Raw genomic sequence first — 19473 nt, forward strand, 5'->3', positions numbered from 1 at the left:
TTAAGAGGTTAAATGTAAGAAAGGACCATATGGTCCTAATTTCGCCTCAATAAAGTGTTTCTTTCTTTCTTACTTACTTAACTTGTTTCTTTACTTTTCTTTACACTCTAAAACCCTTGTGCTCCTGGGCAAGTACCCATTTTGCCCAGTTATAGAATCGGACCTGGTTGTATAATCCGTAAGATGAAAATCTTTGAAATGAAACACGAAAGTTATAAGGTTAAAAATTTGTTGTTTTCTAATTTGACCGCAAAACGTACTCATTATGTTTTGAATCTCGTTGTAGTTTATAGTTTTGCTCATAGGTAGCGTAAAATGTAGAAACAGTCTGTAGCGTAACGGGAATGGTGATGTGCGATTGGTTGAGGGGAGAACATCGTCATAGTCGTCATTGCTGTGAGGTGTTGCCGAGTTTCCATATTCGGAGATTTTGTTGTGAATCAGTGTGGTTTAGTGACGGGAGGGTTATGTGTAGGTTGTGTGAATTGTGAATAATTTCTCGTTTTAGTTTCATGTGTGGATTGTAAGGAGCTAAACAATTAAAAGTAAGTGCTTTCATGTACTCTAATATCCAGTTGTGTATAGTTAGGGAGATTTCGTAAATGGGTGCTATTTTCAGTCTAGTGAACAACTCTGGTCCACCCCACTTTCTGAGAAAGGTTAAAACCAATTTATTTCTGTCATAAAATTAATTTCCTATTTCTTTTAAAGATAAATAATAATAAAATGATCGAGCCTGCAAAAAAACTACATTAGGTCTGTCAATTATCCAGTCCTTTCTGTAAGTTAATGTATAGGCTTAGGTTTACTAAACTTATCATGTTTTTTTAGATTATCCTACGGCATGATCATTGATTATGCTTTAACCAGAATTACTAGTAAACTTAACTGCATTAAAAAAAAACTATCATTGTGATTTTTGTAGCCTTTTTTAAGTAAGACTAAAAATTTTGCAATGATTCATATCTACAGAAACAGCCAAGATGGGTTTTAGTTAACCTACATTTAGGCCTAACTTGATTTACCCTTACATAATATTGAAGAATAGGTTGAAATTCCATATCAGGTTACAAGAAACAGTCGAATTAAAATAAATCTATCGATATTTAAAATCAAAACAAACACAAAATAATAGTGATTTTGTTTAATTTTTATTGCAAAGTATAATGCCTATAACTATAACATTGAAAATTACTGTTTAAAACAATATATATTTTAATTTTATATTTATGAATACGTTTTGAGAAGTAGGCTGCGGAAGTAGGGCCCTTCATTCTTTGAAGGGCAAGATTTGGCTCTTGGCAAAAGGAGTAAAATATTATTTATAAGGACAGAAGGAGACAGTAAAAAACAAGATTTTTAGGCTTAGGTATTTCTCACTAAATAGTATAACATATTTTCAACAGACTATGTAGCCCAAGCTCTCTATAGTTTAGTTAGGCCTAACTTAAAGTTATTTGGCGAGGATCCATTTTCTTAAAGCCGTAAGGAATTTGTATTGAAGAAAACAAATAGGCTACCGTTGTAATTTAAATCTGTTATTACATTCTTGTGGATGTTTTGTTTAATTACTGAATTAAATTTTACTTATATATGATTATTTAATTTTTGCTGATATTTAATTGTTGCTAAACCAGATAGAAATAATATGTTTAACCCTTTTAGTACCACAGGGTCGCGTAAAGTGACACAGTGAAAAGTGCTGATATCGCATCGCACGACCCGCTAAATTTATAAAAGAAGTGCCAGAGTTGCATAACGATACTTTAGGAATAATACTTTTTTAAATATTATTTTAAACATTTATGATATTACATGAAACCATGGAAACTGCTTCACAAAGGTCTGTTAGATATTTTGGTCCTCCGTTTGCTTTTGTACTGTCTGTAGACGATGTAATACGGTATACATCTGTCGAATTATTAAAATATTTCACCAAAACATCCTAAATTTATCTACTCGTCTAAAACCTCTAGAAGTTATCCTTGATGAATTACACCCAAACACTGTTACATTCCGTTAGTAACAGAACATAACATGAAACCTAAGTATAGAGAAAGACTAAACATCACTGGTTACGTAGTCAATACTTAATTTTCAACAGAAAAGTATGTGAAAGGGGGACTTTATTCTGAGCTCAAAAAATATACAAGCAAACCCTTTAGTAATGAATGAAGTAAGTGATCTGTTTGAGGTGGTGTTGGAGTTTTGCACTGTTGTGTTTATCTTAAATAATGTAAAATTTATTAAAACGTAATTTTCTGATCTTCTACTTCCAAGGTAAATATTTTTTGGAAAGACAGCCTTTTAATTCAATGTGCATGTAAAAAAGCATCCAAGGTAGGTATATAGCAGGAAATTTAAACATTATTATTCTAAATGATAGTAATGAACATTTAAAATTAAAAACATGTTTAAAAGCTTATACTTATTTGTTTGATTTCCCAACAAGAGTTTATAATGGTTCTATTTCTGCGTTAGATAATATTTTTACCAATTTTACAAGAGAACGAATATAATTAAGTGGTATCATCACCATGTTATCAGATCATGATGAGCAGTTTTTGGAGCCATAACTGGACCAAAACTTTCAGGCAGATAATGTTGATATTGATACACATACAGGAACTTCTCTGAGGACAATGCAGAACTTTTTCAAAAGCTTTTTTTAAAGGAACCTTGGTGGAAAGTATATAATTTTAATTGCGAAGAAAAATATTATATTTTTAATAGAATTTTGAAATATTACTTTGATTGGCCTTTTCCTCGTAAAGCTTCAAAGTAAGAAGTAAGTATTGTGCAAATGAGCAACTAAAATCTGAAAAACAACTGCTAATACATGTTAATAAACTTGCAAGAACAACAAGTAGTAACTGGGAACTATTGAAACACACCAGAGAAAAGAACAGTCTTTATAAGGAAGATTTATTCAAATACAAAAAAAGTTATTTTATGAAAGTTGGAAATAAGACAACTAAAGCTTGAAAAATTATAACATTATTAGAAAATAATGAAACTGTAACCGATCACAGTTTGGTTAGTAATATTTTTTATAATTACTTTGTGAATTTTGCTAATAAGGTTTGATGATAATGTTAATTTTGGTCTTTTATAATTTATCCAGCAGTAGTTCACAGTTGCTCTGTGTTGTAGAATAACTGAAGTTATAATCAATTTTTTATTTGATTCCAACCACCATCAAGGAAGTTTAAGAGATAATTGAATCTGTTGATAAATATTCTTGTGGTTTTCATGAAATTTGTATTACTATAATTAACACGGTAAAACACAAAATTATGCCAAATACTAGTTAATTTAGTTAAATCTTCTTTTGTGAGTGGTAAATTCCAGAAATAATTAAAATTTCAAAAGTCATTCCAATACATAAAAAACTATCCTAACGTAAAAAATAATTAGACCAGTCTCTTTGATTTCAGAAATTGCAAAAATATACGAGAAGGTGGTTTACAACAGATTATCCTCGTATTTAGAAACTAACAATATATTAGACTCTGTACAACACGGATTTGGGAAAAGTAAATCGACTATCAACATCTTAGTAAATTTAATTGAATCTATCATTAACTGAGTGGACAATAATGAAATAGTCATTGGAACATTCATGAACTTCTCAAACACATTTGACAGTACAAATCATCAAAATATTTATCAATATTAAGTCAGCTGGGGATAAAAAATAATTTTTTGAATTGGTTTTTTATGTTGTATTTGTCAAGCTGGAACAATTTGTGAAAATATCGCAAATAAAGATTTCAAACTACATCATCATATTTAAAAATCTAAATTAAAAAATGTTGAAATAGAAAGTGCCTCAACGATCAAGTCTTGGATCTCTTCTCTTCCTATGTTAAGTAAAATGAATAGACGGTTATTTCAATTTTTGCCTACCACTAATTTATGCTTGTATGCAGACAATACAAAAAAAAATCAGGAAATCATTTGAAGAAGTAAGAAAATATGCAGATGTTAGCCTGTCAATGTTTTCAAGACAGAAACCTAAACCTTTTAAATTCAAAAAAAAAAAAAAAAAAAAAAAAAAAAAAAAAAAAAATATATATATATATATATGGGCTGAGATTAAAAACTGGACATTTAATATTATTGTATATCAATCCATTGTATATAAGTAACACTTATTGGAATATATTCATATACATGAATACTTGTTAAATAATAACTTCAGAAATTATATAAGTTGGTTACAAAAAAAAAACATACTTGAACAATAACAATAAAAGTACAGTGAAGCTTAGGAAAGTAGAAAAGTAATGTTAATAATTATTGAACAAAGAATGTGTATAAACTCTTGAACAAAACTAAATTGTAATTAATAAGTCTGTAACACGGTATGTGGTATGGGTGAGCAAGAACAACTAAGAGTTAGGGCTTCCGAAGCACAGACTCGAAGGAGGAAACAGTTGAATGAAATGAGTCTAGATGATCAAGAAAAGAGTTTCCCTCACATGATAAATCATGATGCAGTTTGCGTTGTACTAGCTTGACATTGACGGCATGGAGAAAAGAGCCTCAATTGTTTCTTTGATTAGATCTGATATGTTCATTAAACCATTCACAAATTCGTACAGAAACAACATTAATCTTGACTAAAGCTCTTGAATAGGGCTTGGGCAAGTATTAATTGTATTGAAGATAATTAGTCATTGTTTACTACTATTGCGTGTTCAGGAAACTATGTTTTAAAAAAAAATCACCAGAAAACAATTCAACATAGTTATTTTTCCCTTAAATGTCATGAAAAAATTTCCAATTCAAGATCAGCGTACCGTCACTTGGTCGTTGATGCTAAGCAAAGCAAAAACCTATTTCTTTAGCAATGATGATAATATTGGTGTTTTGGTTTTTTATCAAGTATATTGACAAAAAATGTTCACATGCATAACATTAATCAACCCTTAAAAACTGGATACTTTTATCAGAATCACCCTGTATAAATGTGTTTAAATAGTTACACTTCTGCAACACAGATCTCATGTACTTGATGTGAGAATCAAATAGCCAGATCAAAATAAAAGGAAAAACATGTTCAAGCAAATTCTACTGCACATAAACTTCAGGAAACATTCATACCTGGGAAGAGAAGCTTCTCTTTTGAATCACCAACCTGTGACCATCAAACCAATGTAATTGGTTTCTAACAATTAGATTGTCATCTTCAAGTAAGTAGAACCCTTGGAACTTATCTGACAGCATTAATAGGCACAAAGACTCTGAAAACTTCAAATAATATGTAACGAATTCCTTCTCTGGCATATGTTTTACTGAAAGATAAATTTCAACTGTCTAGTTCTTCTAGGCTCTGTTTGATTGTTTGCTCACACTATGGCACTTAGATTTTGAAGAACTGGTAACTAAGCACGTTCGAAATATAAAATGGTTGGATAGTTTTTCAGAAAAGAATAAGCAAAATGCGTCATTAGAAAGTTCATAAACTAAGTAGACTTTATATTTATTAATGAAATTTGACAGCTTTCTCATTTTGGAAAATATGACAGCTCAAAACGGAAAAAAGTTGAGACGGAATTTGATCATTTTTTACGCCAGACTGCAAAAATCCAGTGACATTTCACTGTTGTTGCACCAACTGGTGATTTTGATATTGAGAAGAATTCTGTTACATTTAATATGATTACATATGCTTTTGATCACTTAGTTCTGTGCTGTACATTAGTGGTAGTTGATCACTCCTTAACTTGGTGGTGAAGACCAGCAAGTAATAAACTTTATCTTATCTGAAATCTAACAATTTAAATCTCATAAACTGGAGATCCTAATTTGATGAGGCAGATAAAAGCTTGTATTGGAATATAAATTGTAGGGTTTCCAACAATAAATTGGGGTAATAAGCCTGCAATGAATTTTAATTCGCTGATAAGATAAATGCTTAAAACTCTTTATGGAAAATGGTGATTTATTCAGACTAGATTTATTTCGAACACTACTTTGGTTTTCGTTAATTTTAACAAGATATTTTAAGTTTTAATCTGCTGCCATGTTTTATAGTAATTCAGTAGAGACCTCTCTACCTTTCGCAGTTTGTTTTCTTTCATAAAGAACGTTAAAAGAAAGTGTCACTTGAATTCGGTTTTATTTTAAATTTTAAAGTTGTTCCCAAAAAGGACAGGCATATTAGGGATAGGTAAAAAATAACTAAAAAATTCTGTATTATACAGCACAGTGGTATACTGAGTTATGGCTTTCTGGATGTATCCGTACAAAATTTAACATGAGGTATGTATACCTTTGTCTTTTGCAGTCAGTCAAAACTGTAGTTTTTTTTTGCATCTGTTAAACCATATTCCAAAATATTACTCCACCTTTTTTGTAATACTCTGTATGCATAAAAATAAAAAATATTAACGTGTAAATATAAACATTTTATTTAAAAAATATTTTAGTTGATTTGTAAAAAACACAAATGGATTGGTTTTTAGTAAAAATTTGTTCATGATGTGAGTTAGTCTGTGAATGCAATAGAGTGAGAGAGGAAGGAGAGTGAATGGGATGTCATGTGTGGGAGAACCTGGTCCAGCCTACTCGGAGTAGACACACCTCTGACACCCACACACACATGCACAGACACACACACACACGTACAGGACACTGCAGCAGCTGGTGTGTAATTATATCAATCATTCCCTTGTCCACACAATTCCATATGTCCCAATTCTTTCAAGAAATCCTACTTTGAATTCTCAATTAGTTGGGTAGTTTATTTGGCAATATTCCTTTTTTGTGAAAAAAAAAAACTGTTGTGCCGTATTTATGCTTTAGTTTTTTTTTTATTTAGTATTGAAGTTAGAATATTTCAAATCAGCATTATTCCATTATTACAATTATTTTAAAGTGTATATTTGACCTCATTTTAACTCGATATTGTTCCGTTTTACTGGAATTTTACTGTCAGTAATGGAACATCTGAGCTGTTATATTTGATGCTCAGGAATAACATGTATTAAAAAAATCATAATGTCCTAGTTGTTTAAAATAAGGACACAATATCAGTTTACTATATATTATTTCAAAATAATATTTTGATGTTATCACATGTTTATACATATTTATGCATGCCTTAGTTTATTCAGTTAATTGTAGAATTTTATAAGTAAATATAATTTGAATTCTACAATGGAACGATTTAAAGATATTTTCAAGGGACTGATATCTTTGTAGAAGAGTAGAAAACTTCTTCAATAAAATTGAGTGAAGAATTTTATTTTATTTTTTTTAAACTATGCTGTACTGACAAATAATATGAGGCTGTAAAACATGTTATCAAATATTTGAATTTATATGTGACAAATTCATCAAATTCATATATGAATTTGTCTCTAATTGTAATTTCTATTCTAAAACTATGTTGTGAAATTAGAATGGTAGATTAATTTTTTCTCAAGTTTTTATTAACCCTTGTGTGAAAATTTAGTTTTCATACATCTCAATTCCAACACACTTGCATAGAAGCCTTTTTTTCATCAGCCAAGTGGATTTACAAATGTGAATTCACACTAATGGGAAATCTGTAATAATAATAGATGAGGTCTGAGTTCCGTGAAAGAGTGTCATATCTCAAAACCTCAGTGGTGTCACAGACTCAAAGTTAGCCAGCCTACATCTCATCGTTGTGCTCATTGATTGTAGTGCTGTAGCAATCATATGTACAATCAGTGGCATAATTGTCACCATTATCCACAGGAAGTGAAGGAGGGCCCTGGTCACATTGTTCCTGCCATTAGCATTACAATGGCTGGTTCCATTGTAATTAGCCATTTTAGCCTTCTTGTATAGGCCTTTACTCGTTTCTTTTATTTTGAAGGCAATAATTCCATTGTTTATTGAAGTTGTAGACACCTACTCATTTCAGCTTTAATTTACAAGTATGGTTGGTTTTAATGAACGCTTTCCTGGAGTTTTGAACCAGTTCAACTTTTCTTCGATTATCTTCCATCTTTTTCTTAGTAATGACCAAAACTGCTGGATGTTAAACATTTATTGGAATGCTCAATATTGTTGTTAAAATTAGTATTTAATTTTAATAGTTTTGTTTGCCTCAAGTTTTTTCAAAATTGTTATAGTATTTTAAGAATCTTCATCTTTTCATATATGACTGCGTTTATATATATATAATAAATTAATCTCATTAGTTTTGATCAGAATTTGTATGGGATTATAATACGTAACGGTCTGTAAGAGGCAGGACTTTTAAGTTGACACTTAAATTTCATAGCATACATAACCAAACTGAAATTATTATCCTGGATAAATCTTTTAATTTTGGAATTATAATATAGATTGATGATTCTTTATTATAAGTTAAAGCCAGTCGAATTAAAGTGATGATGTGGTATTTTGGACACTGATTGTTGTACAGCCAGTGGCCGTGCTTAGTATTGTAGTTCCCATTTTCATTTCGATACTCAACCGCCTGTATCTCTCTCAGTATCGACCCAGACAGAATAAGTAATATGTGGGAGAAATCAACAGTGGTGACTATTGTTATGTACACACACCATGTCTGTTCGTGTACACTGGCTATAACGACTTAAATTTACTGAACCAAACACCATGATGGTACTGTCAATTTGATTGCACTCACTTAAAGCATTTTTGTTTAACGAGGGAAAGAGTCTAAGTGTCTGCACTTAGTCCTGAAAGGACCTTTGCACCTCCCTTACTTAAGTTTTTGACCCTCAAAAACAATATTTGAAAACTCCTGTTCTCTGATGTCCTTTGGACTCAGTAAATAAGATTGTATGAATCTTTTCCTGCTTTTTCAAATTACAGAACAGTTTAACCATGTTCTACCTCGTGGCAGAGTTTTGGGTTCATCAGTCTGGAATAGACCCACCTTCATTAGGTGCTATGCCCTGTTAGTATCCTAAGTATTAATCTTACATCCTCCGGGCTTAAATCTAGGAGTCTTAGCCATCCTTTTGCATATGGAGAGATAAACATTTTTGATTATCTGAGTCCTGGGCCTTCTCCAAGTCTCGAATCTAATCCTCTTTTCCCAAACATTTACTAGAACTTTACTGTAGGAGAAGGCCAAGCTCTGGTTCTACCAAGAGGCTTTAAGAGCCAATCTTGTCAAGAGCATCTGCAGTTTCATTCCCAGGAATGCCTTTATGGCCCACCACCCAGGGAGACGAATTATGGTTTATCAAAGGAATGTTTCTTTACCATGCACTCAGACATGTATGTTATCATTTCGGCCTTAGGAAATTCCTATATTATTACCTTCTGAGGAGGTAGGCTTTTTTCTTTCTACTCAACAGCTTCATAGCACTTAATGTGGATGCCTTATCCACCTCCTGCCCCAGAGGAGTGTATCCCAGTACCGCTTCCAGTGACAGAGTTGGCCAGGAGCTCATTGTCCTGGTAATGCTTACGCATGCTAGTCTTTGGATACTCTGTAGCCTCTTGACTACTGCATTTTGTTTTGCTTTTGGCCACCACATATGGGTTGCTTATGTGACAACAAAAAGCATTTCTCTTCTTTAATTTTACAAGCATTTCTTTTATTTCCATCGTTAAAAATGAGTAAAACGCGTACCAAGTGTGTACTTTTAGTTTGAGTCAAGTCTTATGAGTTTAATAAATGTTAGGTATAACTTTGTTACTAGCTGTAGACATTTTATAACAGTGCCATAATAGGTCTAATCGCTATATTACTTTAGTTGTATCCTTTATACAAACAAAAATTAGTTATATCCTTTTAATTTAATAGTTTGTTATTTCATTAAACTTTATGTTGTTGTTACTTTGCTAGGTTCATGCCAGCCAGCATTGTTATCTATGAGCCATATTGTTTCATTAGCCTCTTTTAACATTAATTTATTTGTTAATATTTATTCTTGTTATTTATATGTTTTTTTAATTTATTTGATTGTTAAATACTGCCGTTAATATTGCTCTTTTTACTATTTTATGTTAATTATTTTTATATTGAGTATTTTATAATATTAGGTATATTTAAGTAAGTTTTAAAGTTACTATTTTAACCACGCTAGTCTACAGAACCCCAACGGATCTTATTTCTACTTTGTTATTTAATGATTGCCACTTCTTAAAATTATTTGAATATATTTTATTAATACATATTAATAGTTCTTTGACAAGGCATTTGACTGAAATTTGACTTTGTTGTAACTGTCATACAACAATAAACATGATTTGATTTGAGTTGAATCGTTCAATAATGTCAACAAGCTGCTGATACAATGTATAAAGTTGACACACTTTTTTGATCAAAGAGATTATCACAATGATAATTAAATAAATCTAGCGGCATCACAAAATGCAAGAAATATTTGTAAGAATTCATGAAACCAATGCAATTTGTCTACCGATATCTGAGACCAATTTGAACAGAGTGAATTATGAAGCAAATCTAGTTTGCATTAACTAAGACGTACATCAGTTTTAAACAGAACTGCATGATGTATCCAGTTAGCAGTAACATCGGAATGAGCCAGCTTTGCTGAACTGGTGGTTAGCTGTGTTTGTCAGCTGATAAGGTGTACAGACTAACTAGGCGAGAGTTGACACATACTGACTGGCGCTATCTTATCTCCCTCTGTCTTCTGTACAGCCATTTTACTCTCTTTGGGCCCAAGCCGCTTCCAACAGCTAGAACTGCAGTGTGTCTTCATTAATTGTTCAATGGGATTCATTTTGTTGTTGACATTAGGATAACCAACCATTTGTAAAATTATTTCCTAATATAGTTATGTTACTCGTTAGATACATGTAACAAGGCAGACAGACGGATGTACGTTTCTACAAATCTTTCTTGATTACAGTCCTGTAGATCCCCCAACCACTTCAGTTCAGAAGTTAATATTTATACATATTGGCGTTTGTAATATGAAGTGGCCTTATAAATACGGTAAAGCCTGTAGTTTTCAAGTAAATGCTAGTAAACTTTGTATAGGATGGTTTTATCTAGATAAGTCTTTAAAAATAAATTTAAAGCCAGTCCATTAAGAAATTGTTTTAATAATTCCAAATGGTGGCCAAAATTTTACTACAATTAAAGTATAAATACTTTTAAAATATTAAGGTAAATTGAAAAAACTTAATTTTCAATATTATTTTAGATTAAATAGCCAGCCGTTCAAACTGTTGTGTGAGCACAAGAGCCAATTTTTAAAGTTAAAATCTGCCACACAAAAAAACATTTTTTGTAGTAAATATTTTTGTTTTAGTTATATTATATATAGTTTATGGTATTATCTCCCTCCACACTATAGGAATTTCATTATATTATTATAATAATGAACTAAAACACTGTTGAAAAAAAATATTTATCACATGCATTTTGGTATTTGTGAATTGTTTATTACGTATTTTCTTTAGAGGTTAATTTACACTGAAGATGGCAGAATGCCGAAACATATGTGACAAATAAATCTTTTTATCAAAAAGGGTTTTAGTTAATTATTATACTAAATATATCATGTATTAAATTTCTTACAAATAATTTCAAAAAATATTACAAGTGTTAAATATATTATCTTGATAAGAAATTGGTGATAATAACTAGCTAAAAATACTGTACCATTAAAAAGTTTGGTCAGATGTAACTTCTCAGTTATTATAATATTTGGGCTGGGTATTTATTACTCCCACTTTTTAAGGGAAAAATGTAATTTTATAATCGAGCGCACAAAACTAGGGATTATATAAATTGCCTTGCCACTTTTAAATGAGGTTTTCTTAAAAATTTAAAATATATCAATCAAAATTACAGGACCATTGTCAGCTGTCAGTTGTTGGAATTAGCCTATACAGCTTGTAGAACATGCTCTGGAAGGGTGACACAGACTTATGACTCATTTGATTACCATGCTTAGTCCTCAGTCTCACTCAGTCAGTGTATAGATGTGTCTGGTGTCCTTTTATAATTGTAATTAATTGAAATTGTGCTTTTAAAATACAACTTAAAATTGCACAATATAATATGAAACTGTAATGTATAAAAGAATACATAATGTAAATGAAAAGAGAAAACTAAGATAATCTACTTTTATGGCAACTCAATCAAAGTTTATTTTGGCTTGGTGGAGAAAACAGTTATATCCCTATTGTTATTTAATACTCAAGAGATCTTAAATCAATTTTTAATTAAATTTTTAAATTAAATATTTTGAAATCTCACTGTTTAAATTACCTATATTATTGTAAGGTATTTATATGTTACAGAAAATAAATATTTTTTAAAATTTATTTTATTTATTTATTTCAACACATAATTTTACAATCAACATGACTTATCGTTGAGGTCCATAATGAAGCTTAAATAAAGCAAGATACAAAATTCCATTACAGTTTGTATTAATTGTTTGCTTTGCTCAGTTTAGTTTATACTTTTACCAAAAGAAAAATATGTTGCGCTTTGTGTAGCTGTGGTGCTTCTATAAATCCAGATTTTAAATATTGGCATTTTATATAACATTATGGGGATAATGCATACATTATCCCGAGTATAAATAGATATTAAATTATATAACTGGATAACAATGAATAAAATATCACCCATCAACAAACAGCATCCTATAAATAGTTAAACATAAGCAATAAATCTCTGAACATTCAACAACAGCAATAAATATGTAACATTATATGCATCCTAGTTTTTCACAAAATGTGGTTGACCACTGAAATAACTAGGCTTTATCCAATCATTCACTTTATTTGCCTGTGCATGTGTATGTGTTTGGGTGTGTGTTTAGTTGTGATGCATAATATAACACTATAAATATAATACAATGTATAATTATACAGAATATAGTTATGGCAATTGTACAATATACTATATTCTTTTAGAACAATCATCTTCAATAAAAGCTTTAAAGAAACAACATTATAACCATTCTGGCACAAATTAAAATTATGAAAATCTGATAATTTTAGTTAGCTTTAATAGTGTGAGGGCATTTAGCAGTGAATAAAGGTCAAACACTTTTATAATTAGTGTTTTATTGTATTTTCACACATTTTATAAATGCAATAAAGTTGTAATATACAAGTGCAGTTTTCAACCCATAACGATCTTCACTACCCAATAATGTTTTATGTGAATTATCTTATCACGATCACACACTTAACCTTATAATAAGATTTAAAAATTTAAAGAAAAATGAAATAGTAAGAAGTTTGTTGAACCAGATAGAAGAAAGATATAAGAGTGAAGGATGAATGAAATGCAGTTGTAAGAGGTATGTCCAGTCAGACAAAGTGGAAACAAGCTTAAACCAGACAGAAGAAAGATACTAAGAATGAAGGATGAATGAAATGCAGTTGTAAGAGGTATGTCCAGTCAGACAAAGTGGAAACAAGCTTAAACCAGACAGAAGAAAGATACTAAGAATGAAGGATGAATGAAATGCAGTTAGAAGAGGTATGCTCAGTCAGACAAAGTGGAAACAAGCTTAAACTAGATGGAAGAAAGTTACTAAGAATGAAGGATGAATGAAATGCAGTTGTAAGAGGTGTGCCCAGTCAGACAAAGTGGAAACAAGCTTAAACTAGATGGAAGAAAGTTACTAAGAATGAAGGATGAATGAAATGCAGTTGTAAGAGGTATGCCCAGTCAGACAAAGTGGAAACAAGCTTAAACTAGATGGAAGAAAGTTACTAAGAATGAAGGATGAATGAAATGCAGTTGTAAGAGGTATGCCCAGTCAGACAAAGGGGAGATAAGCTTGATGACTCAATGATAAGGACAGGCTGATAAGGCACAGAGGTGTGAAGATAAAGAGGCTATGCTCTGGAATGTGCTGCTTCAACATCTGTAATACTCCCTAAACTGGAAAGAAATGTTCATTCCATAATTTAATTTAATATCTGAAATTTCCCAACTCTTTTATATTTATTGGTTTTTGAATGGAGTAGTTTTTGTTTTTAATCAGAACCTTCCTGTGGAAGCAATGAGTATTTTGAACGTTTTCTGTTTTATGTTATTTGTTTTGGTGAAAAAGTTTGATATATATTTACAATTCTTTTAAAGTCGTGTAGTCTCTTCATATTTTTTTTTATTGATCCTATGGGATGATTAATTAATAACATAAATTAAATTATCTCAAAGACTTTCATAAGATTATCCTTAACACAATAGTCAGTTCATTTTTCTCTATGAACCATTAAGTAAACATAAATGGATCTCCTGTTGTCCATCTTCATGAATTCTATTGATTTATTTTCTGTTGACAAGTTCATACCACATGGCCACTCTTGAATCAAAGACATATACAGCATGCAGCTAAAGAAGATTCGAGTGCAGCTTTACCTTATATGGAGGCATCCTTGGAATCTGAACTTAGTAATGAGGTATAACTTGTAGTTCACATCACATATAAAAAGGTTTATTTTAATGTCTGTTATACTGTTATATTATTTTGATTGTTATAAAAAAATCTGTTTTGACGGATAGCAGGGTAATGTTTTTTAATAAGAAAGGATATTCTTATGTTAATGAAGGACTGGGAGTTCTTGATTTTTAAGACTGTAATACATAAATTATAAAAATTTTAAATTAAAATTATTATTGGGGCAACTATGTTTTTATTCGTTATTGATTATTAATGCTAAGTGCTATGTAATTGATATATTTAAGTATATTAAAAAAAGAGAAAGTGTGGTTGTAGATATTGTGTTAATGACGGACTGGGAGTTCCTGAATTTTTTAAGATTGTAATACATAAATTATAAAAATGTTAAATTAAAATTATTATTGGGGCATCTATTTATGATTCGTTATTGATTATTAATGCTAAGTGCTATGTAATTGATATATTTAAGTATATTAAAAAAAGAGAAAGTGTGGTTGTAGATATATTGTAGAGATGAGAGTTTTTTGTGTATTTTTGTCAGTGTTTGCAATTCTGAGTATGGTCAGCCTTTTTCCAAATATGATTTAATTGGATTAAAAATGTTTGTATCCTACCAAAATGATTTTTAATTCTAGAACACGGATGATGATAAGGTCCTGAAGTTTATGTTGATGCTTTGGGTTTTATTGTATATCCAGTAATCTACAAAGAGAAGTTGAAAGATGTTGTGTTCATATTCTCTTCTGTAGATATACCCCTCTTAATTGTTGAATATACCAATAAAAAGGTCTCATTGATGTAAAAATATTTCCCAAAATACTTTTTCTTTATGCTATAATAATACATAACAGTGGAGACTTAGGGATCACCTGTTTTATTGCATTTACAGTATCAAGTTTTCAGAGTACAAAATTTATTTTCAACAATGTTTTGAGTGTAATCTCTACTTTCAGTATTTTGTGTTGTGGCACATCTCTCCAAAATGTAAATTCACTTTGTATGTTCTGTATAAACATCTACAAAAATTCAACTGGGTTAATATCTAAAACACATAATAATATGCATTTTTTAAATATTTAAACTCAATTTCAGTATGAAGGGAATACAATGGAATTTGATGGGTACAAAAGTGAATTCTTCTTTAAATTTTTTCCATCAGCTGATCTACAGTATCTTAAAATATGAAATTAAATATAATGTATTGAAATAATGTTTAGTTATTTTTAACACACAACCTAAAAGATCTAGGTAAATTAGAAGTTTATTCAAAAATTGTACTTAATTTTAAACAATAATCACATCAAAAGATTTAATTTCCAGAATGGATAAAGGTTGGTAAAAATATTGATAGTTTTAATCAATTTCTAAACATTTGATAAAACAGTAGTTTTTGACTTGGTTGTACGGATGAATCCAATAGTTTGAACAGTGTGAGCTAGTGTATAAAGATTAGTCTCTATAATCTGCCAACTGGCCAGCAGTTAGTTTTAGTGCTGGGGGAATGGTATGACTATGAACCAATTCTAGGGACCGTTGATCAATTGAGCCAATTATGGTCAGCTTTGTCTTAATAGGTCTAGACTGTAGAAGGCATGGACATGTTTAGAATGCATAAGCTGCTTCACATTGAAATTTTCATTGTGACTATAATGTTTATATAAGTTTACTACATAGCCTGTCATTACAACCACTGCGTACAGAGTTTACAAGGATTTGGTATAGTAAATTGGGATTTGCATGTTGATTAAGTTGTTAAAGAAATTACCTCCGGTTTTTTTATTTACAGAATGTCAAAAATTTGCTCAATTGATACTTTAAGACTCCTTTATTTTGCTTAATTGCGTTTGGCTTACGCATTTATGGTGCTACATCAAAATTCAATTTAAATAGGATAATAATACTACAAAAAAGGTGTATTCGTATTATTTTGGACTTTGATCGGATTGATACAGTAAAAATTAAATTTTCTAGTTTGGATATCATGACAGTTTATAGTCATTAAATGTACCAAGCTATTTTCTACACTAATCAATTAATGAAAGCTAACGTACTACCTTTATTAGGAAGCAATTATTGTTATAATACTAGACAAATGGGCAATATAGCAACTGAATACCATAAATTGAAACTTTTTAAAAAGAAAAAAACTTACATTGGTGCAAAATATTTAACCAATCTCCCTACATATATAAAAAATGAAGTGTTTAAAAAGTTCAAATATTATCTAAAAGATAACTTTATTAATAAAACTTTATGTGATTTTGAAGCATAGCTTTGTGTTGTTTATGAGATTTTAAGTATTGTAAAATAGTCTTCTATTGAATTTGTTTTTGCTGCATTGTTTGGGGTAAGAACACATTAGTCAAAACACAATTATAATATAATCCTTAGTCAGAATATATAATTGTTATTTTATTGTAAATGCTTGACACAATTCATGTACTTTTTATGTACTAACATTAATAAAGATATCTCAATTCAATTCAATATAAACATCCCATTGGTTGTTTCCTACATTGTTTCATGAACTATTGATATTGTTTGTACATGAGTTGACCAACTGCAAGACTTCAGTGGTGAGTGAATTAAACAATATCAATCAATCTTTATTTATTGATTACACAAACAGCACATAGAGAATTGTTACATTTTTGTTGCCATAATTATTGCAATCTGTTGTAAATTTTTACATAATTTGTCATACAAAATAAGACTAATATAAGATGTGACAATACAGTATCAGCTGCTGCAGTAGAGTTTATATTATGGGATGATAATTATTAAAATCGTTATAATGGAAGACAAGAAGAACATCATTCATTTCACATTGTAAAAGCTGTGTAAAAGACTGGTGTAAGTTTTGTTGAGTCAGTGGAAGCACTCAGGTCATCGACTGAAAGTGAGGAGTGATGAATGGAGGATTGGTCAGTGTGAAGTAATGTGAAGCAGATGGGAAAGAGAGAGAGGAGGAGGAGGAGGAGGAGGAGAATGAAGGGGGAGGGGAGGGAGGGACTGAGTGCAAGCCATGTGTGAAACAGGGAGATACTCAGCTTCCTAGTATCTGACAAGGAGAGAGATAACAAAGCTCTGTGTGTTCACCAGGGGCCCAGAGGCTTGCTTTTGATGGTTAGAGCATTTGTAGAATGTGGTGAGACAAGAAATTGATCTTGAAAGAACAAAAAGACAGGAATGGTCTTGTTCTAAAATCAAATAGAACCTATTATCTGAATATAAAACTTAGAACGTTTTGATTATTTTATTTAATACATAAGTAATAATTGATGGAAACTGTTTCATTTTATCATAAACATGGGAAACGTCATTGAATTTTACATACTAATTAATAATAGTAAACAGAGTTAAGGTTACATAGAATTATTACTAGTTTATCTCTATCTTGTGTGGTCTGTATTTATATAAATTTTACATATTTGTATAATATTCATAGGTTTTACTAATAATTTATAGGATGAATCGTTTATTTAAAACCATTTCATAAATTATCTGCCATACTAAACCAGGTAAATATTAAATTAAACAGCTCAGAATAACATTACAATATTATTTATAGACTTGGCTGGTAATGAGAATAATGTTCAATACTAAATATAATAAAATATTATAAAGTGTATATTTAAAAGTCTTAAGTTTAAACTATGTAAAAATATAGTATTTTGCTATTTATTCATATTTTGGTAAACTCAGACTGATAACACTTTATTCCAAACAAATACTCGTATTCACGAGTACATGTTTTAAATATTAAAATGTATATTTTAAAAATACATGTAGTACAAAGTGAAGTATTATACAACTGTTATGACCGAATCAAACTTGTAGGATGTGCTTTTTCATTTAAAATTTCACTGTTTTATCAATTTTCTTTATCTATGTATAGGATTCTTATATTTTGTAATTAGTAATTTTTAATCATAAAAAAAGTATTAGTTTATGAACTTGCAAACATATAACTTAAAAGTTGTTCTATGTCTAGTCTATGCATTTCAAGGTACATTTTGACATTACATTCTCCCTTAAAATTGAGGTGATTAGAATATTGAACACCCGAAGATGGTTCATTAGCTCACATTTTTATATAAAATTATAATTGTATTTTATTTATGTTTTGGAAATCTTTGGTAGAGCTAAGTTCAAAATGAAGAAATCATTAAAATACTTAGTAGGGGTTTATTGTTTAGGTCTGTTTGTTAATACGATGGATGAATCGAGTCATATGCCTTGTAAGTAGCCTTGCAAAGGTCTTGTAGAACCCAACCTCTAGGTCTGTACCAGAGTGAATCACACTACTATTTATGTCTGATGTGTGTGATGTCACTTCCCGTGATATGCTACATGGTGCCTCTTGTCTCTGGTTCCAGATGGACAGCAGTGAATAGTGATCACTACTGTAGAGGTGTGAATTATTCAAAAACAATGTAATTATTAATACAAAAACTACAAATTGAGAAAACACACGGGCAGTTGTTAGTTCTTCTATTTTCTTATATCTTAAATAACAAAAACTCAGATTATAAATTATTATGTCTGAACTCTTTACTTCCCCTTATTAATAATAATTTAGGAGAACTCTGAACATAGTGGGCAGGTCTAATATAAAAGTCTTTGATGAAACTAAATGAACAGTGTACATTGACCATATCAGTGTGCATAGATAGAATTGCAAAAAGTTATGATGTTAAAATAAACATATTTTTAACATTTATATATTAATTTTGTAGAAATGTTTTCATCAATTTGTAGCCGTAATATGTGAGGAATGATAGTAAATTGTGTTTTATATATTATCCATAATTTATATTTAATTCAATATTTTTAAAATGATTTGTTGGAAGAATGACTGAAGCTGCAGTGGAAGTTTCTATTGTCACGTTGGAGGCCTCATGAAGCAAACTAAACTCTCCGAGCCGAGGTTGCAAGTCCAGAACATTGTAAATGGTTTAAAGTACAGTGCCTCCTAGACAGATTTTTGCAGTAGGTTTTTCACACACAGATACTATTTTAACCACTCTATAACATCAACACAGGATATGAATATTTAAAATGATTTTTTGGCAGAGTCTATAATAATTCAAATACACTT

General features: G+C 30.3%; 1 protein-coding gene across 1 annotated transcript in view; it reads left to right on the forward strand.

Moving 5' to 3' along the window:
• The first annotated feature begins 385 nt into the window (after positions 1–385).
• LOC124366332 (integrin beta-PS-like) overlaps positions 386–19473 on the forward strand; it is a 76596-nt gene continuing 57508 nt past the window's right edge. Inside the window, 1 exon segment of the mRNA XM_046822797.1 lies at positions 386–545. The gene's annotated coding sequence lies outside the window, so the exon portion shown is untranslated.

The sequence above is a fragment of the Homalodisca vitripennis genome, chromosome 7 (assembly GCF_021130785.1).
Source record: "Homalodisca vitripennis isolate AUS2020 chromosome 7, UT_GWSS_2.1, whole genome shotgun sequence".
Lineage (NCBI taxonomy): Eukaryota > Metazoa > Arthropoda > Insecta > Hemiptera > Cicadellidae > Homalodisca > Homalodisca vitripennis.